At 46.1% G+C, this 27257-nt stretch overlaps 1 protein-coding gene across 4 annotated transcripts in view; it reads right to left on the reverse strand.

Moving 5' to 3' along the window:
* TBC1D17 (TBC1 domain family member 17) overlaps window positions 1-27257 on the reverse strand; it is a 743081-nt gene that overhangs the window by 60703 nt on the left and 655121 nt on the right. The gene's annotated exons all lie outside the window — the stretch shown is intronic.

Below are 27257 nucleotides of genomic sequence, written 5' to 3' on the forward strand. Positions count from 1 at the left end.
ATATATGTATGTTCATTTAAAACCAATAAAACATGTGTGAAAAAAAAAGACTCTACCCTTATACTGGGCATGCATAATCTGATGGGCCAATTCATTCCCTACGAAAACATAATAATCCTTGTATATACTGCATGTGGTGCTGAAAAAAATGACTAGTGTCTAGTGCCTGGGTGAAGAACTCTCCAGGCATCCAATAAAGCAAAAGAATCAAGGAGAGTATGTAATGTCTTAGTGGGCAGCGCTACTTTCGTATATTTAACATCAGATCTGTTCAAGGAGGCCTTGCACCAGCACCATTCTGCCCTCATTATCAGCTTTGATGTTGGTAACCTTAATGGGTACCGTGGGCGCTATCCATATCAGGACCCCTAGAGCATAGGCAGAGTACGGGGATCCAAATAGTTGCCCCCTCCATTTACCCGCTAATAATACCTGTTTTTCAGCCGTGAGGTGTGTTTCTTGTAAAATGGCAATATCCACCTTACATCTCTGGAGGTACGAGTACACTCTATTTCTTTTCACATAAGTGTTCAACCCCCTCACATTCCAGGTGAGAACATTTACAGTCCCGGCCAGCCATTTTCATCCATCTCCTTCTAATCGCTCAACCACTCCTGGTACCCCACCCAGCTGCTCCTTCCCCACTATTGGCGCTCGAACCCCAAACATTGTGCTATGATTTTCTTCCAACATATCAGCAAGCAAACCCCCCTCCTCCTGAACTTCCCCAACTAAAAAACTGCCCAGCCTTGTTCTCCTTGCTCAGGCTTGTCTGCTTCTCGCATCCGCCCCAAGCGGTCCTGCCTGCGGCCAGTGCACAGCGGGTGAGCAAAAAAACAAGTGCCCCTGAAAAAAAGAACTTGTGGGGTGTGGCGGTCAGAGCTGTAGGCACGGCCGCCTCTTTTTTAGTATACAGCGTTGACCAGTACTAAGCCCCACCACATGTAAGAAAACAATCAAGCCTCTATAATCTGTCTCTCAGAGTGGCCTATCCTCTTCCCAAGGCTCTCCATAACGGAATGTTTGCCTAATAATTGTTCCAGCAGTGCGCCCAGCTGCGTAGTGCCTGCAGTTCAAGGTACATTAGTTATTCCTGGCCTCAGGTCGAGTGGAACTTCCCTCGTGTGTTCTCTGATTGCCCTTTGCACCATCTCCGTAGGGTCCTATCTTCTCTCTGCCCATCCAAGCCTGCAATTCTTTCGGGAGGTCGAAGAACCAGGTCTTGTTTTTATGTATGATTTTAAGCTGTGCCGTGCTGGGTAGTTCAGCATATATCTCAGTCCGGCTGTACATAGCCTGGATTTAGCCAATGAAAATTGTGCCCTGTTCTTCTGTACTTGGAATGTATAATCAGAGTAGACCTCCAGGTCTGCCGAGGCTCTCTTCAGTTCTCCGCCTTGCCAGGTTTAGCAAATATCTTCTCTGTTTCTTTATAATTCAGGACTTTAGCAATGATCGGTCTTGGAGGCACTCCTGGCGGGTGGCGCCGGACTAGTGTTCTGTGCACCCTCTCGATTGTAAAGCCCTGTGTGAGGTTCCCAGGCCAGATTTCCTGGAGTAACATATTCTTTATATATGTTGTCTGGTCTGAGCCTTCTCCTTCAGGCAGACCTATGATGCGAATGTTCTTTCTCCAGGCACTTCCTCCTGCTTCCTCCACTCTATTCTCCAAGAGGCTGACCTTTTGCTGCAGAACATGTACATCCGCAGCTGAATAGCATTCATATTTCTGCACATGTTCAATGTCCCCTTGCTACTCAAGCAGATCGGGGCTTGTACGTGCTCCCACCTTGTTTGTAACTTTGACCCCGGCTGAGGATATCATTGTGACAGTCCCCATGGTGTGAAGAAAATTTAGGAAATCCGGAAGAAGCCAAGCCCCAATGGGGGCTGGTGAGGGAGTCGGCATTTCAGCATCATCCAGTATCAGCCCACGCCATCCCAACACTTCAAGGTCTAATGGATGCCGAAAGAGGATTGGGGTGTGGTGTGAGGGTGTCTCCAAGAGGTGGAAGGAGGGCGGGAGAGAGAGACAGAGATGGGTGGAAAGACTGAGGGGGGAGATATGAACATTGTGACAATAGAAAATGCGAGAGAAGGGAGGACTGGTAACGAGGTAAACAGATATATATGGACGGATGGACAGATGGATGAATTCACAGATCCACACATGCCGGAGGTGTGGAAGAGAGCTGGCGCAGTGAATAAACCTCACAATGTCATAACGGGGGTAATTAAGTGGAGACGAAGGGAGTGGCCAGAGGCAGTGATCTTGAGTAAGACAGAGAGGAAGGGAGGGAGGGAATGAGAATGAAAGGGAGAGGGAGGGAGAGAGAGAGAGAGAGAGATATGGAGGGAGAGGGAGAGAGAGAACAGTATAGTTTGAAGTTAAATAAGGCTTCAATCACCGTTCCGGAGCGTACCTGAATTCTCTTTCACTTGTGCCTCTAGCATAGTGGTGCACACTGCTAAGCCTCTCACATCCTGGCGCAGAAACCCAACATCTAGTTGCACTGCTTCTATCTGTGACTCCAGTGAGGTCTTTAAGTCCACCATCCCCAGCATGACTTGGTTGTGCAGCTCCATGGTGCCCCCTTCTTTCTCCAGCACCGGTTCCATGCTTCCTCTGGATGCTTGCTGATTGGTTCTAGCAAAACCGTCTGGCGTTGTTTGGTTTGCTTTGGCCGCCTTGGGAGGCATTCAGGCAAACCGCCTCTTGTCTGGTTAGCCCCGCATTTGTCCTGGGTGAATAACGCTTCCGTGTAGGTCTTTAATCCTATGTTGTTTAGGGCACTTCGCCTACATGCTTACACAATGCACCATGAGGTCGTAGTGCTGCTATCCCTTTGGGCGGTCTCGTCCTTTATAATTCCTCGCAGGAGCAAATACGGGCCTCCAGGTTCCTGTGACTTCTTCACACTCTGCACTTTACACACCTGAGCTATGCCCCTTGTGTGTCTGACCGCAGGGCTACACCCACTGATCCCAGTCCAGTATGCCGGTGTCTGCGTTAAAAGTGGTATTTTTTTTGCAATTTTGCAATAGCCACCCTCCGCAAGCAGCTTAATGTGGCCCTGTGGCTGCTCCAAGCCTATTTTCACTGGGGCCACGTTTCACTTTTCACTTTTCACCGCTAGGCCTGGATCCCCTTGGGGGATCTCCGTCAGTGATCCCATGGCCGCCTGCCTGCCCTGGCTGCCTCAGGGCTAGTACTGGAGTGACCATTTAGTCCCCTGCCCGGCCCGGGTATGTGTGTTCACCCCCTTACAGCTTTAATGCTCAGGCAGCGTCTTTCCGCCTTATCAGGGCTGCAGGCTTATTTTGATAGGGGTCATGCGCTTAAATTCGGTGCTGCAAGGCCACAGTTCACAATTCACGCTCAGCTCGGGCCTACCGGTACTTTCCTCGATTATTTGCCCCCAACAGGGTTATTGTGGCACTTGTCGCAATTACCTCAGTTCAGGCGTAGTGGAGGTACAGGTTCCGTTTCGCAACATGTTTCGGGTTCCTCGGGTGTCTCCACTCGTAGCATGAAGCTTCAGCCTACCCTTCCTTTCCCTGCCCATGCACTGCAGGCTTGGTGCTGCCAGGGCTGCTCTTGTGTTTTCACCGCTAAGCCCGAGTTCATGTGCCCATCCCCTTTGTCACTTTAAGCCTCTTGCAGCTTACCTTCCTCTCCTCTGATCACTGCAGGCTTCATACAATACGGATCTGTCCATTCACTGGCAGCTTACTGACTCGGTGACTGCCACTCACATGCAGCAGGGGCCAGCCTCTTGTTGCCTGCGCTCAGCACTGGTTCACAAGTTTCCTTTGCCGACTCTTTTCTCCTCTGCTATACACGCAGTGTCACAGCAGGCGTAATGTAACAAAGCCCTTCCAGCTTTACTGTACTCCTGCTGAGCCGCTACCTGCTGGTACGCTGTGCCCTCCGTGGCCGCTGAGTGCTCCGATATGCTGCCTGCCTTTAGCGTTCAAATAAGGAGGGAACTAAGCTCCTCAGGGGGACGTTCAGCACTTGCCCTGAAGCAGCTGCCATGTCTCCTTGATGCGGGTGTTCCGCTGCTGTCTCCTCACTCTCGCTGCCACTCCGCTGGGCTCACATGTGTGTCACCTTGCTTGGGGAGGGAAGGAACTCCCTGCGTTGAGAGTGGCCTCTCAATAAACTATTACAGTACATACATACATACATTTATTTAGTATTGCATGAAGGTCAAACAACACTATAAAATAAGTACTTTAGAAAAAATATACTAACAAAAACAACAATGTGTTCACATTTATTCACATTCACCCACAAGTCTGATATAGTGAAGAAACCATGACAGTGTTGTACTGAAGAGTACATAACATTCAGGAATCAGGCTCCAGAAGGGCAACAAACAATAATGTAACAGTACGCGGCTACTGAGGTCTCAGTTCACCCAAATAAACTAGTAGAAAACGCATCACCACAATTTGCTACAAAAACATTATTTGTAATGTAAATTAGGGAATTACAGTGATTATACAAAGGATGTACATACAGTCATTATCACCTTCTGCATTCTATCAATTGTCGCAAACTCAGCCCATAAGGGGCACTGCAAAAAAATATCTAACTCCAAGTACCTTTTGACATCGCTTTCTGACTTTTCAAAAGCTTGTCTCATAGGAATCAAAAGGAACACACCCAATGGGCCTGCCAGTTATAGGAACAGTTTAGGTAAGTGTGTGCACTTACCTAGAGGTGCAGAAGTAGGGGCAACCAGCCAAACGGAGAGCATGAAGTAAGACAAGTTAAATCCCAAGGTCAGAAAACAGCAGGTCAGAGAGAGCTGGTTGCATAGGGACCCCAAGACCCACTTTTCCCACTGGCAAGGAACAGAAGAAATGGGGGCAGCAAATCCCACTGTTCCTGGACCAATGGGACCCTTGAGAACACGGCCAACTACGAGATGGGCAATTAAGGACCCAGGGAGAGATACTCAAGGTACAGGCTGCTGCAAAACAGGCCCAGAATGTGTGGGTGTACATTTAAGTTTGGGTTTAGACATGGCTAGCATAAATTGGGGCCACCAGTCAATGTGACTTGTCCCACAAGCCAGCCAGGACCAAGAAGCAACAAACTCAATGTGGAAGTCACCTGGCAAGATGACCCTCAAGGAGAAGAACAAAGCAGCAGGAGCTGAAGCGAATGCAGTAATTGGCGGGACCCAGCACCACCTGGAGGCAGCACACAAAGGTTTGGCGAGCTAGCCAATCAGTGCTGACCAGAAAAAATGCCAAACACACAATCACCCACTCACAGCTTGCTATCTGCATTGGCTGGTCTACATTTATTCCTAGGGTGTCTAGGGTCCTAGGGTGTCTTTGTCGGCTTAGCCATTTCTGTCATGCCTCCTTGTCCATGCAGACAAAGAAAGGCCACAAAACAAAAGGGCCAGGCTGCGGATTAAAAAATGCATTAGTACCGTATTCCAACAGTTTCCATATAGTTGCATTGGACAAGTAATGCAGTTAAAAATGGATCTAACACTTGTGTAGCCAAAACTAAATTACAGCTGTCACCAACATAATCACAGAATGTCATCCTTAAAAAGCCCCCATACCCAGCGGATCAAATGGGCTACTAAGAGCAGCCCATCAGAAAAAGGGTTGCAGTGATGGGGGAACATCAGTAGAAGTCCAACAAAAAAGTTGCAAAACCATGGAAACAAGCGAAACCTTTAGGAGACGCATGCAGTAAGGTAAAAGAACCCCAAAAATGAATGTAATTCTGCCATAACACAATTACCTCCCAGACTTTAAACAGGGATAAAAAATCCCTTTTGGGATATGTCACATGGTTAAAGAGATTCGATCTTTGCAGGCCACAGGACTTACAGCATCCCATTGAAAATTGTATTTTTCTAATAGAAGTGGTCTGTTCCAAAAGATCCTCAGGGGGTATTACTTCCCCCAAACCTACAATGTGCTTTTAAACATGCCCCAAAGTAGAGGATCCTAATGAGCCAGAGCGGCCTCCAACACAGGAGACCTTGAGCCTGTAGAAGCCCAATTTCCCTCTCCTGTAGGAGCAGGACGAGGCACAGGTTCTGGCACAGTAGGTATGAAAGAATGCCCAGTGTTATTCTTCCCCTTCGATCTGGATAGCTTACTAGACCTAGATATTGCCCTTTGGGAAGCTGACCCATACGAGAAGAGTTTCACCTCCTTTTCCACTAAGAGAGTGGTAAGATAAAGACTGCGCTCTCCTGCTTCAAAATCTGCCCCAAGCAAGAACCTGCCTTGGATATTTTTTGGGACACTGACACACTGACAGGTAATGAGTGCAAGCAGTCGTTCAGCAATTTGAAGGGATATGTAAACTGTGGGATATTCTTTAAGGGGTCAACCTAGTGGTCTTCAGAGGTCTGTGCAAAGGAGCATCTTTTCCAATTAGGGCTTTTTATATTTGGTTTTACCAAGTTCCCACTTGGTAACAAGACTGGGCAGTAAGGCTTAGACCTAGGGCATCACAGGTTTGATGGCAGGTAGAGTTAACACCACAGAGTGATAAATATTAGAATTTCTACACAGGTGTATATAAAATATAATATTAAGAGCAGGTATGAATGAAAGTAAACAAGGCTACAAACTAAGCAAATCAAAATATACACGTATTTCAGTATAGTTTGGTAACCCAACATGGATTACACACCTGTTTAATTTTCAGACAGTTAAATACGCATATGCAGTGTTACAGTACCGAAAGTGGGAAAAAGAAGCTCTCTTACAGGTTACAGGTCTTGTAACTTCATAAGTCAACCACACCACTTCAAAAATCACTTAAGAAACCCTGCCCTATTCTATCCAGTTTCCAAATGTTCTACAGGTAAGTAACCCTGGTTGCACAGGTGTAGATAGGGCAGTTAAAGCACAAACCTATGGCAAACTGGTTAGATTATAGAACTCAACTCTAAAGACAGCTTGAAAGTAAAAGTCTGCAGTGTCAGAGCACAATTTGGATTGTAACATAGGTTTCCAAAAGTCGCATTTTCTGTAAAGAAAAAGGCAGACTACGAGGAACCCAAACAAGACACCAAAGCCCAGTCACCACCACCTTGGGCAAAGTGAGACTAACTGCAGGACTGCTTTACATCCTAATGCTTTTCAATATAGACAGGGGATCTTAAAGATGTATAATCAATCTAGCCCATTGAACTCCAAACATCAAACCTCAAATGCCTACAAGACAGAGGTGGTTTGGCAATAACTGGGCTCGCCAGTGGATTCTGCAGCAGGGGGCTCCTGGTTGTGGGTTTGAGCATCCTACTGACCGTCGGGTCAGACACCAGCAGGCACACTTGGAGGGGGAGAAAACCTCATGAAGTTTTATCCTACAAGGCAGGAGCACCCCTCAGGAGCAGCAACAAAAGAAACAGCCGTTTTGAACACCAGACAGAGCCAACTGTCACAAGGCAGCTCAGCGGTCAGACTTCAGCCAAAGGCAGGCCCTTTTCTGCAGTGAATGTCAGCAGCAAGGCAAAGAGCTACTAGCAGTGCAGCGTAGATACCCATCAAATTTCCAGTCCAAAGGCTAGATGGCTTCCATGCAACAAGACCGTCCATTTCCAGGAAGATGCAGGCAGAATGATGCACCACGTCTCTTCTGAGAACAAGAAGAACAAGCAAGATTTCAGATTGATTGGTCACACCAGTCCAAAGGAGAGATGTACTTCTCGCAGGTCTTCCCAGTGGATAAGGTAGAGCTTTGCAATGCAGTGGTTGACTGTGCGAATGATGGTCACATCAGCATCAGCTGTTCTTCAGTATCATTGAAATGGTCCTTCATAGGGAAACATGACTCTGGTAGCCCACTAAAAACTAAATAGAGGTTATGCGTTACCCCAGCACTCCAATAGTAAGGACATTCACCATTCAAATAGTGGACAGCAAGCAACCACACATCGGCCTGGCAACATGACATTTATCTGACTGGAATGTGGATTGGGACCAGGCAGTGTCAATCCCTATTTCCAACCAATTCAGGTTCAGAAATCATCATAGACCAGGGTTTCCTTTCAGGAACGCTGCAAAAGTGCATGATCAAATGAGGTCTTTTTTTGTACTGAGAGACAAGGGAGATGGCTAAAATGAAAGATGGCACAAAGAAGAAAGCTTAAACAACCAGGCAAGGCTGGGTTGTGTATACTCTACTAAAAAAAGGCATTATCATAATAAAAATATTGGTGGACAGCACTGAAGCGTTAAAAAAAAGTGCACATCAAAAACATAACTTGGAGAAAAAGAAAAGGGGGCCCAATGTGTTCCCCGGTAGCACTTCGCACAAGGTGGAAGTCATCCCTCCACTGGGAGTCTGAAGAACTATCCAGTGCAACCCAAACAATTTGAGTTGTGCAGGGGAGTGTGGCTAGAAATTCCTGGCTCACACCAAGTTTCAGCCTAAATCTATGGTAGGTGTGCAGCAGGTCCAATGAAGTCAATGGGGGAAAGCTACAAAGATAAACGTTGTTGCCAACACCTTCAAATGATCCTGCCCTTTGACCATTTGCCAAACCTGGGAGCTCTGTCAAGGAATCATTCACTCATAATTTGAGACTTCCAAGAGTAGACATGGTAAATGTTTCTATATTTAAAAGGTGTAGGCAGCTGTTATAATCACTAACTTCAAATCACAGTGTTCTGTGTAAATATAATTATAATACTATACCTGTGAACAACAATGAGGGCTCCAAGGCCTTATCCCACCGCTGTGCACCAACTTGTTAAGATGTATTTCTGGAATCTGGCCTGGTGGACAGATTGTAGGAGGCCACCCTAGTTATAGTGAACATGGTAACTCGGAGAGGTTAGCTAAAACCCAATCAAGGTAGCAATGGAGCGCAGTCAAGGCTATTCTCTGAAGAGTGTGAGTTGGGTCAGAAGTCCACAATGAGTCCACACATTGAAGCACATCATAATTAGATTTAGACAGAAATTTATAAAAATACTATATTTATTCTGGGCCCAAAACACTCAATACAGTACCCTTTCCTTATTGCACTTAAAAGCCATTTGTCTGATGCTATCCCCTCCCATATGTGGGCGTTTGTTTTATGCAACCTCCTAACCAGGATTGTATGCGAGGGGTCTGCTAATGCTAATTTGCTGGCAGGGGCTGTGCCTCTAGGGCCTGTCCTCTGCCGTGTGCTCTTCCTCTACGTGGATGGCGCATGGGTCGGAAACCACTCGTTCCTTGACTGCGGCTGCTTTGAAAGGTAGGGATGATGTGAATGTTGTTGGCTAAGTGTTGTGTAGGATTGGCTCTGAAAGGGCCGCCTACCTCTGAAATATCCTCTCTGTGGGAAGGATCTCCCTAATATATGGTTTCAACTTTTAATGGCATCATATTCTTTTCTAGCTTTTTCTAAAGCTTCGTCCACTGCTGCCCCGAACAGGCAATCTTCCTCGACTAGTTTGTCCTGGAGGTTGGCCTGTATCTCAGGTTTAAAGCCAGATCCTCTAAGACTAGCCTACCTTTCTATGAGTGTTGTCCCTGTAAAAACTCTGCAGAAGCCAAAGAATTTTTAATCACTGCGTTGGATGTATTTTTCCCCGCTCTTATTAATTTTGACATTGCTGATCTAGTTGGTTCAGCTACCTGATCTGTAAATTGTTCCATTTCGACCCATTGATTCCATCATAACTTGCCACAAGAGCTCTTGCGTTAGCAATTATCATCTCATGAGAGGCCGAAGTTGCTATCCTCCTTCCAAAAGCGTAAGTCTTTTTGCTTTCCTTATCTGGGGGGGAATTTGCATGAAGAGATCGGTGCCCCCCACCCTCCCTTTTCCTTCTTTTCCTAGCTGCTACTAAGGAATCAACATTGTGCTGGCCCCTAATATATAGTGGGTCAGTAGGTGCCAATCTGTACTACCTTTCAATCCTGGGGTTGAGTTTTGTCTGAACCGGATTAGCGAAAGATGGGGTAATTATCTTGACTACACTTTTTTAAAGGAACAGCCTGTGAGGCAGACTTTCTTTCCTTGAGGACATCCTCAGAGAAATCAGTCTCTTCTTGTGGTTCCTCAATCTGTATATGTTAAATCTTTTTGCTGCTCTCTCTATTAAGTAAAAAATAAGTAGAAGGTCCCCTTAAGCCTACATTCCAGGGAAAAAGACAAATGAAAAACAGACTGAGTGTATGAAGGCAAAAAATACAAAAGTACTTTCAAAATATTCCCAAGTGATGCTACACAAAGTAGCTATCTGTTAAAATTCAAAGATCACATGCAGAAAAACACCATCTGCTGTGTGTAATTTATTGAGCACAATAGATAAAAACATCAATATAATAAGTGAAAAATCGCATAATAAATCCACATGTATAAAGTGCAACATGCTGGAAACGGGTTATAGAATGGACACAATACAATAAAAAGTCACAACAAAATAAAAAATAAATTGGCGTATACTACTTGACCCTCTATTGGAGAGGATGATGTAGGAGGTTCAGTTATTTATGGGGGTGGCATGGTATAGTCATCTGGGTCAATTTCTGTGTTCTCATCCTCCTCTTTAATAATCTCCTCATAGTGTGTTTCCTCCTCCTCTACTATGTGTTCCTCATCTTGTTCCTCTTGAGCAGGATGAGGTAGTATTTTAGCCTACTTGGTAGTTTTATCAAAAAGGGGTTCCCCCTTCCATTTTGTGGGTAGTCTGTAACAGAAATCCACAAAGGATTCCATGTTCCCCATGAGAGTAGAGAATCTGTCCTCAACTAAATGAGCTGCTTACTCAGGTTTGTCCTGTGTGTGTTCCTACTCCCTCTTCCAAGTCTATTACCCTGGTTGTACTCTTTTCCTGCATGCCAGAGGATCAGGTACCCTTCCCTTCAACAGCTGCAAGTGTTTTCTTAACTATAGTCTGTGTGGTGTCCGTCGTCTGTGTTTTCTTGGGCTCAATATCTTTCTGAGTTAGTTTCCCTCCTGTAGACTTCAGAATGTTGTCTTTGGCAGTTTTCGGTCTTGGTTTTAATGAATCAGTTGAAATCTCTGCGACCTTATGTTTGTGTCCCCGGTGTGCCCGCTCTACAGCCTTACTTTAGGTGTCTCTCCGGCTTCCGCCGTCTTTGTCTTCTGTGTCACAGAAGGGATGTCGGACAAATGCGTGTGTTTGGGTTTGTCCGGTCTTATGGCTTTTGGGTCTTGTGCAGCCTTATGGATGGCTGAAGTCGTCTCCACAGCATGACCTGACATCGACCCTATGGAGTTGGGGGCCGGATGCGAGGAAACTTTGGATGCTTCCTCAATTTCTAGGTACTCAGCTTTGCTAACAACAGTCTGTATCCTCCGTCTCAAGGTCATCCATGATAACAGCCAACTCACACAATTTCTTTTCTACCTGCATAGCACAAGCTGTCCACCTATTGGGTCAATGCCCCTTTAACGGAGTAGGTTTAAAGAGACTACATACCTTACACTGAGTCATTGTGGTCCCTTGGGAGGCAGCTGTTACACACACGGTGTGTGTCCTTCAAAGGGAACTTTGTATTAGAGCATGGGCAAGATTTAAGCAGAGTTTTCTCCATTGGAATGGCTGGAAACGAGTGAGCTAAATAGTATGTGTAAATGTACAATGGGGGTTAAAGGCATTCCCTAATTTTACAGAAAATATGAGCAATGTTATCCCACCCTGTTAGGCAAGATTGGGTGCAACATCCCTTGGAAGACTACAGCAACCTTAGCCTCCTGGCAATAGGAACCCAACCTTTGGTATAATTCTGTACTACACAGGTTGGTAGTGTGGCTGAGCAGCCAGGCTTATCTCAAGAGGGGTCAATGTGAGCAGTAGGGTTGTAACACAGAGTTTCACAGTGACAGTTTTTCAAATAAACACTTACACTCAAGGTTTCTTGATTAAATAATTATCAAGTTATTTAACAGTCAGTTCAATAAGGCTTATTCGGAAGGGAGCAAAACATGTAACAATTATAATACACTTCAAAACACACTCCATTTCTCTAAATCAGATGATACCCATTGGGGATGGCACACAGACACGTCCTACAATCTCAGGTGACTTAAATAGCTAGGACAGTGTGGACATTGATTTATCACTGGAACATTTAGAGCAATACTGAGTTTGGGGTCCAAAAGATTAGGTAAGAGGAATAAAACAAAGGTTAACAAGTAATTCATAAACTGGTAAGTACTTTTTAAAACCTTCCAATGCAAAGTAAATTAACCCTTTCCTGGGGGAAAGGCAAAATCACAGAGTCAGAGGTAAGAAGAGTCTCTCAGGGAGCCAGGACAGTCAATGTTAGTTGAACAAAGTCTAGGGGAGCTGAAGATCTTCTTTGTAGGTAAGTAAAAGCCTTGCACAATGTTTCTAGAAACGTTTGTAGAAATAAGGTTCACTTGAAGGGCCACAAGCTGGGAGGCTTGTGAGGGGCAACGCTGCAAGCAACTCTGCAATGGCAACCAAGACAAGTCTCAACTGAGAACAAGCAAGGCTACACAAGAAGAGGTAAGTCCTCTTAAGTACCTTTGGTTAGAAGAAATGGTTCCAGCTGGCATCTGTTCCTGTACAACTCTGCAGATCTTGTTGTTCCTGGGCCTCAGTCGTGGGGACAAGAGGGAGGACGTCTGGGGACTCCTGCACTGCAATGGGAAGGTCGGCAGGCAAAGATGGGCAAACTTCAATTCAGCAGCACTTTGCGGTGTCAGATCCTTGCGTCTATAGCAACACTGCGGTTCTCGGATACCACTTCAGACTTTCCTTACATCTGGGGTCCAGCACTCTGTTGAGGTGGCTCAGGCTTGGTCAGTCCTGCTTCAGGAAATCCGGAGGATCTTCCTGGCGCTCGGGACTGACTTAAAAGCAATGCACTTGATCTCGTGTTCCTCTCCCTGGCACTTCGGTTCCAGGAGCAGCAGCAATGTAAGTACAGCCAGCTCTGAAAGGATGTCCAGACAAGTCACTTTGGGGTAGATTGGTCCCACCAACCCAAGGGGAGAAGTCGTCCTTGCAATGCGAGGCGAATTCGGAGCTTCAGCACAGCAGCAGGGCTTTGCCGGGCAAACCAACGGTCCAGGAGTTGCAGCAAGCATCTCTTCCAAGTTCTTCTTCAATTCCTTCGTCCAGTGGTCGACTCTGCCTTCCAAGCCAAAAAGCCTCACCTTTTATGGAGGTTTCTCCCATCCATTCCAGCCTAGCAGTCAATCACACAGCAGCCGGCCAATCACCTTTGGGTGCATTCCTGTAACCAAGGGGATTAAGCACAGGGAGTTTCAGGCACCTGCCTCACTTCCTGCCCAGAGGCAAAACGGACCAAACCTAGTTTGGTGCGCAGAGTAAATCTCAAGAAGGACCTTTCCAACAAGAAATGCCAAAAAAAAAGACTGGGGCATTTTGACAAAATGGGCACCCGTGGGTGCCTTACTGCAGCTGCGAACCTAGCCCGCTGTAAAAACACACAATGGTAGTAAAAAGTAAACGACTGCCACCAGCCATTTATTGTAGAAACAGTAACATAACAATGTTACATGAGAAACTAGACAAAGGGGATACTAAGTAACCCCTCCAGCACCCTATTGTAAGATAGGGTGTGCTGGGTCTAGAAAGTTACAACACGTAAGTAAAGTCAATTTCACTGCACTGCTCTTGGAAACAGTAGTTTCACCAAGAGAAGGTATTTAAACCTTTGGGAAATCTAAGAGACTTCCCTGTGCCACTGCACTTAAGGTGCTGTGTGTCACAACATAAAGATGATGCCTATGAAGTTTGTCAGACTCCAAAGTCAAAAGAGAAACAGACTCCATATCACAGAAAAATACATTAGAGAGTGGGAAAAAGGTCTCACTCTCTCCAGGTTAGAAATTAAAAGTCCTAAAGTCCAGCAAAAAGGACTGGGGGTCTTTAAGGTAGGAGGGAATTAGCACATTTCTGAGAATTCTCCCTAACACCCCCTCCCCCTTTTGCATCGCCTTTCTGACATGTCACACCTTTCAGCGTTCTTTTGCTGCCCTGCCGCCCTCGTCTCGGCTTTCAAATGTGGATTTCGGCATGGATAGGCCTTGACTAAGCCTCAGCAGTTGTTTGATCGACATAGACTCTGCGTTTAGCATCCAACCTCTGTGGTGGAAAAAACAATCTGAGGACGCTGACACGTGGGGGATCATGGGTACCTAGCGTTTGTCCTCGCGAAAAAGGGGCATGACAAGGGTATGGGGATATGAGGAGCTTCCGGGTATGGGGATATGAGGAGCTTCCTTTCCTGGCTGACTGGAAACTCAGCATGGACGGGAGCATGGAAATGGAAAGGCTGATATTCTTTCAATCCATTGCTAGTGTTAACCGAGATTTTGTCAAAACAACCTACTATTGCATTAGGAACGGCCGGAATAGCTGAAAAAGCCCTCTCACCAGCATCGCTGCCAGCCAGGGGAATAAATGGGCAATCAAAGGCTCTGGGCACTGCTGCCCCGGGTGACACCCTCCCAAGCGCAGACCTGCCGCTCAGAGCAAAGAATAAATCCATCCCCTCCCCCGCACGCTCTTTCTGCATGCAGTATCCCTCATAGTGATGATCAATTGAGCTTTCTAAAGCCTCCAGAATTGATCTATCTGAGGGAGAAACAGAGGAGGGATCGATTAACTCACTTATAATTGTTAGGGGAGTTTTCCTAAAGTCCACTTGAGGTAAGTCTTCATAAAACGATCCCAATGGTATACAGGTCCCCAACTCTGAGTATCAGTCTGTACTACTCATGGAACGTTGGTAGAGTGGCAGAGCAGTCAGGCTTATCATAAGACGAAGATGTGAGCTGTAGGTAAGTACACTGAACCCAGTTAGTAAAGCTGACCAAAGAAACACTTCTACCAATAAATGTATATTACAATATATATTCTATTTACACAAGAAATGTTTCAAAAATGTTTCAAAAATGCTTAGATAACTTAACCAAAATACATAGGAATACTTTTAGTAATTTTAAAAGGCAACTGGTCAGTTTGTTACAGAGTTTGACACTAATCTACCGTATTATCGGTATTACCGCACACTCGCGCACAAAGGTATACAGTAATTGTATTTAGTTAGCAAAACCACATAAGATGACACCCTTTTGGAAGGAAAACAGTTGGCTAATCAAACAGTAGCACAGCTTAAGGTTCTAGAGGCAGTTTCTGTGCAAGTTAACAAAGTTTGATCCCTAACTCTATGTAAAAGTCAGATTGGAGAGGACGCAAAGTCTCATGAAGCAGCCGAACAGAAAATTATCCTGTGGATACTTTCAGTTTCTAGGTAAGAATACTAGAAGAATAACTCAAGGTTGGAGACCCTGTTACAGGACACGATAAAGGGATACAAGCTGGCAGCTTGAGTCGGAGGTAGGAGTGGACACCCTGAACACCTCTATGAGCACTCCAACACTCTGAACTGACTTCTTGGATTAAGAATATCTTTTCTCCCCACAGTACCTCAGGTTAGAAGAAATGCTTGTGGCTGGATTCTCTTTGATGCAACAGCGCTGGACCCGACCTCCAGATTCCATGGTGATGAAAGGCAGGACAATGGCAGGATCTCTCAGCAGCAGTCTCGAGGGAGGTTCTCCCGCATGGATTTCTTCAGCTTCTCTGGTCAGTCTGGGGGTTTGGCGCCTTTTCTGCAGCACCAAAAAAGGACACGATTTGCCTGGTCAATCTTCGATTCCTGGAGTCCTGAACTCTGGTGAGGGGACTTGGATGAGTCGTATTGTGTCTCTGGAGGTTCAAATGGAGCTCAGCAAAGACTTGGACGGATTCAGCCTTTCAAAGACGATGCACTGCAATTGGGTCGGAGGTCTCCTGGTAGTCGCAGTCAGCAGCTCTGGAGAGGGCTCAGAAGGGAAGGAGTTGTCCTCTTCGGAGTTCCTATGTCGCATAGACGATGGGGTCAGGACAGCAGTGGTCGCTTCACAGTGTTGCAGAGGTTCTGCAGGCATCACTAATTGTCTTCTTCTTCGGTTACTTCAGTTTCCAGTGGTCGACTTGACACACTGACACACACACACTGACACAGACACACAGACACACACACACACACACACAGACACAACCAAGTTAGTACTTAGATGACCCTATTGTGCCCGACCGAAACTGTGAATACAGTCTGCAGTACAAAAATAGCACAATAGTTGGTAGAACACGTTCAATGCCACCAGCGATAACTAGAAGGTTGTCTATGTGACTGAATAGTCACAGGAGCAGAGCGAAGGGGGATACAAAGTATCCCATTGGAACTCCCCATACGGTGGTGTGTGCCAATCTCTCAGAATATAACATTTTAGCAGAGATACAAACTCATTCTCTATCCTTAAGAACAGTAAGTAAGGATAAAGAAAGAATCTCAAAGGAGAACGTAAAGGCTTCCCAGCACTGCCCATAAGGAGCTGTGTGCCACAAAAGTTAAACACAGGTGCCTTAAAAGAGGTATAGAGGGAAGTAGACTCCAAAGTAAAAGTAAAACACAGAGAACAGAGTTCCAAAGGACAGAGTACATAAGAATGAAGGCGTGGGAAACGGCTCACTCATTCAGGATATAAAGAAAAAGGTCCAGAAGTGCAGGAACCAGTTCTGGGGGTCTAACTGGGAGAGGGAATGAAGCATAAGAATGATAAATCTCCATAACAATAATGCCTACATACAACTGACCCTTGAGCTGGCGTCATAGGGCTATGTTCCCTGAAATAAGGAGCAACAACTTCTTGAAGCATACAAAGTGTAGTAGCTGAAGCCAAACCGAGGGTCGCCTGTGCTAAGGCATAGTTGGGATCAGAGGTCTGTGGGTGATTCCACGTGGCTGGTTCAAGGGCTGACTCAGCTGCCACTACAGAATCAATTCCACCTACAGTAGACTGGCTAAGAAAAGCCCACTTGATGGTGGATTGCTGCATTGAACCCACAGATTTGCCACTTAGACCACCTTAACCGAGTGTCTACCCCCTTTGTAGGTCATGGTAATTTCCTTTGCTGGGGGTTTCACCATAGTGGGCAGGTTACCAGCGCCTGTCACGATCACCAGGCATACAGGTCAGATGAAGTAGTTTCAGACCGGCCTTTTGCCCATATTATACCGGCTACGCTAGGGTGCCATCAGTACTCGGTCAGCACACTGCTGCACTCCTGCAAGTCGTTTGCTGTACTTCCAATATGAAGTGAAGTCGTGAAAACCACACAGAGAAAAGCACATCTAAGACACAATCATGCCCTGTTACACTGTGTAACCGCAACATTTCTCTGCCTCCACGCTCTAACACCCAAACCGCCACTATTTGCAGCGCCGCGCTTCTGGTGTACGGGGAGGGGGCTAACACCAACCTTGGTCAGGAAGACACCAGGGTGACGGAGGGTACAGCACGGGCCATCAGCAAGTAATTTACAGAAAATGGCCATACTACTTGGTCATGCAACACGTATCGTCCGTCCTTTCAGAACTGAGAACTTGGGGCTCTTTGCCCTTGCTCCCATCTATCGGTTGCAGGCTGCTCATAGCATCCAGGAGAGCCGCTATGCTCAAAGGAAGGAGGACTCTGCAGAGGGATGAAGGTATTTCCGATGCAACGGTAAGCTGGTCCTCGATGCAGGGGGCCTAACATTCTGGTACAGATGATCCAATCGGTTCTTGCGGTGGTGCAGCTGGGCTAGGCAGCCTGTGTTGTAAGGACTGGAAGGTGGTGAGAATGTCCAAGGAGCCTTCTCTAAGAGGTTCCACCTTAGCAGATGGAGGTTGCAGGATCGGCAGGAGGAACTGCCATTGGTGATGTGACTGTCCTTGGATGGGGCCTGGGCAACTTGGAGCTAGAATGTCCCTCTACAATTTCGTCATCGGAGAAGAATCCCACAGGGCCCTCCAGGTAAGAATCAAGGACAGGTTGTAGACCTTCCTCAGGTGGAATGGCCAATGAGCTTGGCGTAGCCAGAGTGACCCATAGGGTCAATGGAAAAGGCTGCAGAGGCCTGTGTAAGGCAGCCAGGGCTGACGGCTGTGAGACGGTAAAGCAGGCGTAACCTTCGGCCTTTTTCACAGAAACTCTCCTGAGGATTCCTTTAGATCTTAAAAAAGGGTGAAACACGTATAGAGAGTAGAAATAATTTGAGAATAAAAAATCTTTAACTATTATCACCAAGAGCGTGAGATTACATTCCTTTGGCTCTCACCTACTCAAGCCTTAAAAACAGATCACTGGATTGGCGCAATTGGGACTGTACATTTCATTAAGCTTTCAATTTCTTATATCTGGTAATCAAGATAACAGTACACACCCAATAGCTGACAACCAAACGTTAACCACTTAACTTTGGATAAACCAAAATTGAATTTGCCCAAAGAACGAAGTCCTCATTTTTTTATGTCCATTTATGAATATATGATATGATATGATATGGCATTTGTAACACGCCTATACACAAGTGTTTCAAGGCGCGACGAGGCGGGGGGGGAACAAGGGGAGACAGGCAACGATCCTACTAGGCCAGGTTTGTCATTCAGATCGCGCAAGTGCAAGGGTAGAGGGGAAGGGAAAAATGCATGGGGGAAAGGGAGAGGGGAAAGTGCAGTACAGGGTTATTTAGCATACAGCATACAGGATAAATAACAAGGGCCAGTCAACTCTGTCGTGATCAAAGACTTTTGTATGGTCGTCGACGAGGTTGTCGATAGTGTTGCAGATTGGGTAGTGGTAGATGTCCTATGGACATTTGTCGACAGGTTTGTTGAAGGAGCTCTTACTGTTGTCATCAAAGGAGATTTGGCATGACCTGTAGACAAGTTGTAGTAGAGTAGTTGATGAAGACATGACCCTCAGGTTCGAAGACTATTTTTTATGAAGCGACAGTTAAACAAAGAGTGTTTCTTTGCTGAGGACTCAGAGGTGGATGAAGAGGCCACAACTGAAACGATGTCTATGCTTCCGTCGACTGGGTCTTTCAAGACTTCCTACTCCGGGACGTATGGTCATGCAACCTCAGCCTCTTGCTAGAGGGAGTACGCTGGGCAGGTCTGCTCTGCCTGAGTGAGGCATGACTCCAGACTGAGGCCAAGTCAGATCCCCGCTGGCATCGTCTAGCCACACCTCTAACCTACGGTGGCGGTCTGTGAGCATTTTGTTTGAAAATGACTGGCGGATGGAGCAGTCCTGGATGACGTAGGCCGGATGAAGGCAGTAGAGGCAATCCTCATGGAGGTATTCCACATACACATTTTTCAAGCCGCATCTGCCACAAGCCTTGAAGAGGCTCTTCTTCTTGGTCGCCGTCATGTCAGATGTAGGTCTCATGGTCGGAGACGAGAATCTGCTCCAAACAGGGCAGGGGCCACCGGAACAGGAGCCAACCCCAGATGTCGTTGGGGCGAAGGATTAAAAGAACGTCAAAGAAACAAGAAGAATTCGTATCAAAATAGAAGAAACCATTGAATTTATCTTAGAGATTTTTCTGAGGACTTCCAACACATAATGTGCAGTAAAAAATCTGAAGATGGCTGGCATGGGTGGAGCTAAGGGAACCGTTTCTATTGGTTGTGGGCACCATGACCCAAAATGACGAGGCTATAGCACTAAAGTGACTGAAGTTTCAGTTTTAAAAATAAACTGCTCCAAGTGACTGAGGATTCCCAGCTTGACGACGGGGAATATTCATACAGCATGTGAATCTATGAAAGATCTAATGCTGGAGAATTAAACAGTCCCTTGACTAACTGCAAAACACCATGAAAGAAAAGTAGGCCTCTCACCCCTGTTATCCCCTTGACTATGGAAACAGGTGCAAAATAACCTTTACTTGTGCCAATAATTAAGCCTGTTTAAACCAAACAGAGCAGATAATTCAATAAAAGAGCCTTAGCGCATACCAACGGGTCCAGGCACAACCTCACAAATGCTGCCCAATTAACAACTTTCCTATCCTCTCAAAGGATATTGAAAAAGACAGCCTTGCAACTACACCAACAAATAGATCAACCATGCAGCACCGAATCAGCAACCATATAGTTATCAATGACTCATTGCATATGATGGAACAAAGGGGGGATTCATGTTTTCTAGTCCTGCATGACCACTTTGAAGCATTCAGCATTAGGCAACACAGCTTTGCTCACACTACTTTCACCATCAATGGGTTTCACAGAATCTGTGCGCTCTGGGTTTCAATTGTAGCTATACGTCAGAAACAACTGGTCCAGATGCAGACATTTTGATAATTGCACTGTGCAGAGGCCCTGAAGGCTCCATTCTGTTGCCAGCCCACTTTAACCGGCACATGAATGAATATGCAAACAGCCGTACCTGAAGGTGAGAAACATCGAAGCACATTCACAGTTGCACCGCTGACTGGTGCTTATTTAAACCTGGATGTCATATGGCTGTTTAAAATCCCTCCCTCTAGACATCAAACAACAGAAGTCTACACACCTCTACAACCAACTTACTAACCAACCCCTGTCCAATGCATCCGAGCAACACAGGCACAGAAGTGTACCATCAGGGCACAATTGCCTCTATTTCCTCGACACAAACCCCTAAACCCCTAAACACAAACACGAACATAGTAAACTGGTATTTCCGAACTGCACGCACCAACAGAACAAAGCCATCTAGAATTCCCCCTCTCTTCTCACTAACCAAACGGGTGGGTTCAGCCATCAGATCAGCCAAAGCGCTTGGAGAGCATGCAAATAGCACTTTGCTTAAAACTCAGTCCACTTAAACAGAGTGTGTGCTCCTAGGCAATGAAACAAGACCAACACTCATCCAATCATGTCTATCAAATCATACATTTTCTTCATTGACTGCAACCTCTCTTTTAAAGACCACATCAACATAAAACTCCCACACCAAATGACCTGATATCAACTAATATTCCTGCACAAAACCCTTTCTGACACCCTCTAACTTCAAGACCAGAAACCTATTCCCAGTATTTAGGCCCCTGAATTCGGGGGTGGTGGGCTGTAGCTAATGCCTACAGCATTAACGCCAAAGCTCTCGCACCATTCAAAGCAGTGCAAAGTGCTGCAGCCGAACTGGTCTCAGCATCAGAAAATTCACACATCTCCCCACGCTCAGAGAACTACAATGGTTGTAGATACTAGTCCCATTCTTCTAAAAACAGCCTGTACTACTTACAAGGTTGTGTCAACTCACATGTCACCTTACCTAACTGAAAATCCTGCCGTTTACAGAGGCAAGCACACATTCCAGAAGCCACAACATTGTGTGGGCTGGAAACAAAAACAAAACACACTGCAAAGAGAAAACCAATAAACAGCCATTCTCCTGTTACACACCAGCATTGCGGAACAACATCCCACCAGACACCCTTTGTGACCAATTCAGTAGTGGGTGCACAGGCTGTCCACCAAATTAGTCAAAACTCTCTCAGTGGTAATGAGGCAGAGCAACCTGCCTTCACTCTTATGAGGGGAGGGGACAGGATAAAGTGCCATTAGACCCATTCCAGCAAACAATAAAATGCACAACACATAAAATACAGAAATATACACTTCAATAAAAATTGTTTGGAAAGATTTTTTCTTCCCCATTTACTCCATTGGAGGCCCACGCCTCCCAGCATATCAACAGACTGTATGGTTCCCCAACCTGATTTTTGGGAGGGGTGGATTTTTAAACCTCACTCCCTGATCTCACTATGTTTTGGGGACACTGGTCAGTGGGTATTGTTTGAATAGAAAGTGATGACTAGACCAGCTGGTGGCAACTTTATTTGTTACCTTTTTAAGCACAATCCTGTTCACCTTTTATTTTTTAACTGCATGGCAGATTTTTGTGCACTACAGTGCTCAAAATGGCTGGCCGTATTGTTTAAGCCGTGTCTTTGTGCATCACTTTCCTTTGGCCGTCTTCCCCCAGGCATGTCTAAGACATGGAAAGTAGCCTTTTGTGTGCTTCGAACTGGATCCGGCTGGGTAAGCGATTGCAGACAGCCTCAATACATCCTAGACTCTATGTGAGGTATTGGCTGTACGTGAGCTGGCTGACCACGATTTGAAAGCCACGCATAGCTTGAATGTTGCAGGTTCCCCAGCTCAGGATTTTATAGATTTAGAGAATATCTGCAGCCCTTCTTGCGTCAATCCTGGAGCCAATAATCCAAAGCCTGAGTGGTCACAGAGGGATGCTGGACGACTGCTGTTACCACCACTGACCAAGGCATCTTCTGCAAGACGAAGCACTGCTACCAAAGGGAAGACCTTTCCCTTTGCCTCCCTCCCTTGAACTGGTGAGCCTAATGCAACAAGGTCAGTACACTGACCTTGACAATCAAGAGTGGATGGGGACTTCTCTCAGCCTGGGGTGAGAGCCAGAGCCATTCCTACCTCACAATGGGAAGGTGGCAGTTGAAAAGGCTCAAGTTCCTGTTTGCTCCGTAAGTGCCTGCATGTGTTTGGGCTGTACCACTGTGAATCACCCCATACCTCTCCATTAAAATGCTGGCCAGTTCCTTCCAGACATACTACTACAGTACCAGAGCTCTTCAACCAAGACGAGAGAGATGCTATGCAGAGCAGCGGCAAGTCGCGACAGCCACAAGGAATGCTGCAGGCTGCCAGCGGTCGCCAGTGCATCACGCGATCAAGCTGCTGAGGCAGAGCACCCTAACATGGAGTATTATAAACCTGCTGCGTAGCGGCTCCCTGATAAGGAATCCAGAGACATTTGAATACTTACTTTGGACTATATCAACTGCAACACTTTGTAAAGCGGAACGACATTATCGTGGAATGGCGGACTCACAGACAAAATGGGGAGGGGCCTTGCCCCCTTTTTATGTATTCTGTCATTTGTGACACCGGCCCGGCCAGGGAAAACAACCAATGGGAAAAGGAGGGGGAGGATAAGAAGATGGACAGTAAATAGGAAGGTGAAGGTTGTTCAGATGAGCCCAGAGGAGGAGGTGGTGATAGAAAAATGGACCAGAAAGGGGAAGCACAGTGGACAGGATTTGCAGAGATAAGGTAATGGTTGGTGAGAGCAAATGGTACCGTGTTGCGAGTGTGCATGTAAAGAGGGTGAGAGTGTAAGAGGAAGAGTAGAGAGTGAGTGGAAGGCGACTGTGAATTAAATGAGGGTGACTGAGTAGAAGGTTGGTAGGGTAGTACTGGAGGGAAGAGTAGTAGTGGTGGGGAGAAAAGCTGTGAGAGACAGGAGGGTGGTAAGAGAAAGAGTAGGAAATAGTAAAATTGGAGGGTGGAGGCAGAGTGTAGAAAGAGAGAGACATCAGAGGTACACAGGAGAAAGAACTAGGAGAGAAGGGAGTGGATTTGGAAGAAAGAAGGTAGCAGGATGAGGGTAGAATAGCAGTGAGGGTCGGGGATTGAAAGGAAGGAGATAGATTGGGGGCTTGAGTGTCTGAAAGGCACAACCCATTATAACTAACACAATGATAGTGTAGGTCCCACCTAGGAAGTTCCAGAGGGAGGTAGGATAGATAATGTGATTGGTTTTAGGCCCTCATGTATAGCAAGGCAAAACTAGATAGTAGGGGCAAACAACCAATAGATACTACACTGTGGAGTAGGAACGCCTGTGTTAGGAAGGGTCTTTCTCTTTCTTTCTCTAGATGACAGAGAAAGAGGGACAGTATTGAGGCGTCTGTGACACTAACAGGTCCTGGACCACTGAGGACATCCTCCTGGAGCTCTGAAGATTTGTGTGCTTCTAGCTGGCACACTGCACCTTAAGTGGGGAATTCTCATGTTGCCGGGATCTCACACTCACCCTGGTCCTGTGAACAGACAGTACATCCCCTTGTGAGCCTGAGCATCGCTGTCCTGCATCAAGTACAGGAATACCGCTGGAGCCTGAGTCCGGAGGCCTTGTGCAGGATCATGTCAACTGCACATTGCATTTGTGCCATCCTGTGGGTACTCCAATGTAATGGAAGTGATAGCAGAAGTTCTTTATCTTCTTCAACCTGCGTTTAGCCTGGTGGTGCAATCATGGATAGTCACTGGCCACAACACCATCAACAGACATTCAGGCACCAGGGATGTGGATTGGGACTAGACAGCCGCACACCGAAACCGCCTTTTAGCCCATGAAAGCCACAGCTTATCCCGGGAAAGGGCATTCCATATAAGGCATTTCGTGACCTATAAAGGCAGGAAGAAGGCAAATGAACAAAATGGCCAAAGAACAAGTGGAAAACTCAGTGGCATGCCCATTTTAGGGTGTTAGCCACCTTTATTAGCCTTTTGAGGTAAATGCAAAAGTGCACAAGTAAAATGTTGCAAAAGCAGAAAAATATCACTGCTGCCATCAGGCTGTCTTAGGCACACTGTTAAAGTAACCAAAATGCCATAATAAAAAGATATAAGAAGACAAAGTATCCTAACTGCACTTCACTGTAAGGTGATGTGTGCAATTGTAGTAATACAAAATGATCACAGAGATACATAGGGCCTCATTACGGGTCTGTCGGTAACCGTGCCGGTAAAACCAGCAGGTAGCTGCCGGACCCGTAATGAATTACCGGCGCCTGACTTCCCGGTGCCACCAGGCTATTCCGAGTCCGGTGGCCGGGAAGTCAGGCGCTGGTAATTTTGAAAGTTCCCATTCCCATGGAGTCCGATAGGACTCCTTGGGAATGGGGACACATGAGCACCGGCACCGATAACTATTGATATCGGTGCCGGTGCTCCCATGAGAACTCTGCAAGTGGGTGTCGTCCTGCCCAGCAGGCCTGACCCTGCCAGGCGGGACAGCACCCGCCCGCCGAGTTGTACTGTGCTGGTCCGGAAACAACGGTGAAGTAGACTTACTGGCACCGTTGTTTCCAGACCAGCACAGTTATAATGATGCACATAGTATCACACTACTGATAGTAGTAGGGACTGCTCAGGTTCCCCATTAGAAAGAGCAAACGGGCAAGGGAAGTAAAGCCAAAGACTTTACTTACCACCAAAACGTCAGGACAGGATTCAAAACAAGCAAAAAGAAAGGGTGTCCCACAGACATCTATGGGAGGAAAGCAGCAAAAAGAAAAACTTTCTTAACAGTCATTGGTAATAACATATGGCTAACTGATTACTTACCTGTACCGGTTGGATAACTTCAATGGGCGAGTTCTCAAATGTTCCCATTTTATCCTTTGCCTCGGAGGTAAGAGGGACATGTGCCCAAATTCCAGCATTTTCTCTTTAGCCATACAAATGACGAACATTGTCATTACTATTTCAAATATTCAATATATTCCAAGTAGACTTTGGGATTCCTGTATGGCGGGGAAAGGGTTTCATGAAGCTGATCCAAAGAAGTTGAATATTTTAGGTGGTACTTGCACATCTGCCCTTTTAAGCTCAAAGACCACATGTCATGCATCCCTGAATTATGGATGCCAACATGTTGTAGAGGGAGCGGATTGAAGGACACTTTCTTCAAGTGAAAAGGAGTCAATTACTGATACGTTTTCCTGATCAAAAGTCTTAATTAGGCAATATAACCATCGGGCCAGGTAATGCCAAGGGCAAGTTAGAAGCCTGAGCGAAGCCCCCCTTTGCGAGGATAATATTGCTATTAGTATCCCTGTGCATTGTACCGGGGACCAATAGTGTTTTTTTTAAGTTGTTAAGTTGAGAAACGATGGGTGTGCCGTTTCTCAACTTTAAAAAAAAAAAAAAGACAGAACAAGATGGCCACCATGGATTGGGGCAAAGGGAACTACACATAGTCGCTTCTCCCTTTTCATGGCGGCCACTGCCGTCAGTGACGCGATTAGTGTTCCCGGTGCTGTCGAGGCACAGAGCAGCGACAGGTAAGTGGGGTGGGGAGAGGAGATGTGGAAAAGGGGAAGGGCAAAGTGAGAGAGCCCGCACTTAACTGGGAATCGGCAGGGAAAGATGGCAGCCTCCAGCTCCAAGGAGACTCAGAGCGGGTAGCTTTAACTTGTGGTAAAGCCCCTGTTCCGACCCTCCTGATTGGCTGGGAGGCTGAGGGCACGCTGGACCTAATGTACAATCATCCTAGCTCCCCTTTTCAAGATCAGTTCAATGCATCATGTAAAGGTTAGCTCACCAAGTGCCACCATTGAATTCTGTTAGTTATTTAAGGAGTTATAGTTTGTCAAGATAATACAAATATCAATTGTCTCCAATAATCTTGAACCTAGACAGGTTAAATCGTTTTTGTGATCAAATTGAACCTTAAACCCTTCTGTTACTTTAAATGGTGGAAATAATTATTTTATTTTGCCATGGCAGCCCGTATATCAACATTTAGGAGTCTCCACTTAAGTATAAGACACTGTGTCATCAGTCATTAAATGTGGTACAACAAACCCTTTCATAGGGTTTTTCTTGTTACAGCGATTGCAGGACTGTGGTGGGGGGGACCCTCACTGCATTCTTATACACAGGATAAACTGATTGAACGGACATACCACTATCACAACAATCTCCCCTGCCTGAGTCCAATCTCTCCTGCGAAACAGTAACTGTAACAATTTCACAATGTCTGAAGCTTGCTTAAGACTTTCTGATAAGGATCAAGGGATTGATCTCCATACTTCTAGCTTGCCAGTTGATAGTGCCTCGCTTTGTTTGTGTCACTGGTGCAACCTGAGTTTCTTGTGCTTCCTGCCAAAGGCCAAGGCCAAGCAAATTATGTGGCTCAAAGCCATCAAGGCCCAGAGTCAGTACCTTGCATCCAGACTTTACGGCTCTGCCATCCACAGCTTATTTGTTGTATAAAACCAATAAAGAAGCTTTACAGATATTACTTGTCGACAATCTCTTATCGAATGCCTATCCCCTCAATTCCCAGGCTAATGCGGAGACTCTAGCTAGAGCCATTGTGGGTTCCAAATTAGATTACTGTTGCAGCCTTTTGACAGGTCTCAGCAAAGCGGAAACTAATAGACTGCAAGTTATAGAAAATGGGTCCGTGCGGGTTGTCATGGGCCTATCCAGATGCGATCACGTCACAGAGGCCAGAAGAGCCCTGCATTGGCTGCCAGTGGAGGCTCGAATTTGTTTCCGCCTCCTCGTGATCACATTTAAGTGTATCCTGGGCATTATGCCTTGCTACTTGAAGGAACTCATTGTGAAGAAGGCCGCAAACAGAGATCTCAGATTTAACAACCTAAATTTGCTAGTGATCCCCAGATGCAGATCTAAGAAGACCGAAAAGGGGTCTTTTTCAGTGGCTGCCCCTAGGGCTTGGAACGAACTCCAGCTCGATCTGAGGTTACAGACTAAGCTCGAGCCTTTCAAGAAAAAACTGAAAACCTGGCTGTTT

The sequence above is a fragment of the Ambystoma mexicanum genome, chromosome 1p, assembly GCF_040938575.1.
Source record: "Ambystoma mexicanum isolate Mex_15411 chromosome 1p, UKY_AmexF1_1, whole genome shotgun sequence".
Classification (NCBI taxonomy): domain Eukaryota; kingdom Metazoa; phylum Chordata; class Amphibia; order Caudata; family Ambystomatidae; genus Ambystoma; species Ambystoma mexicanum.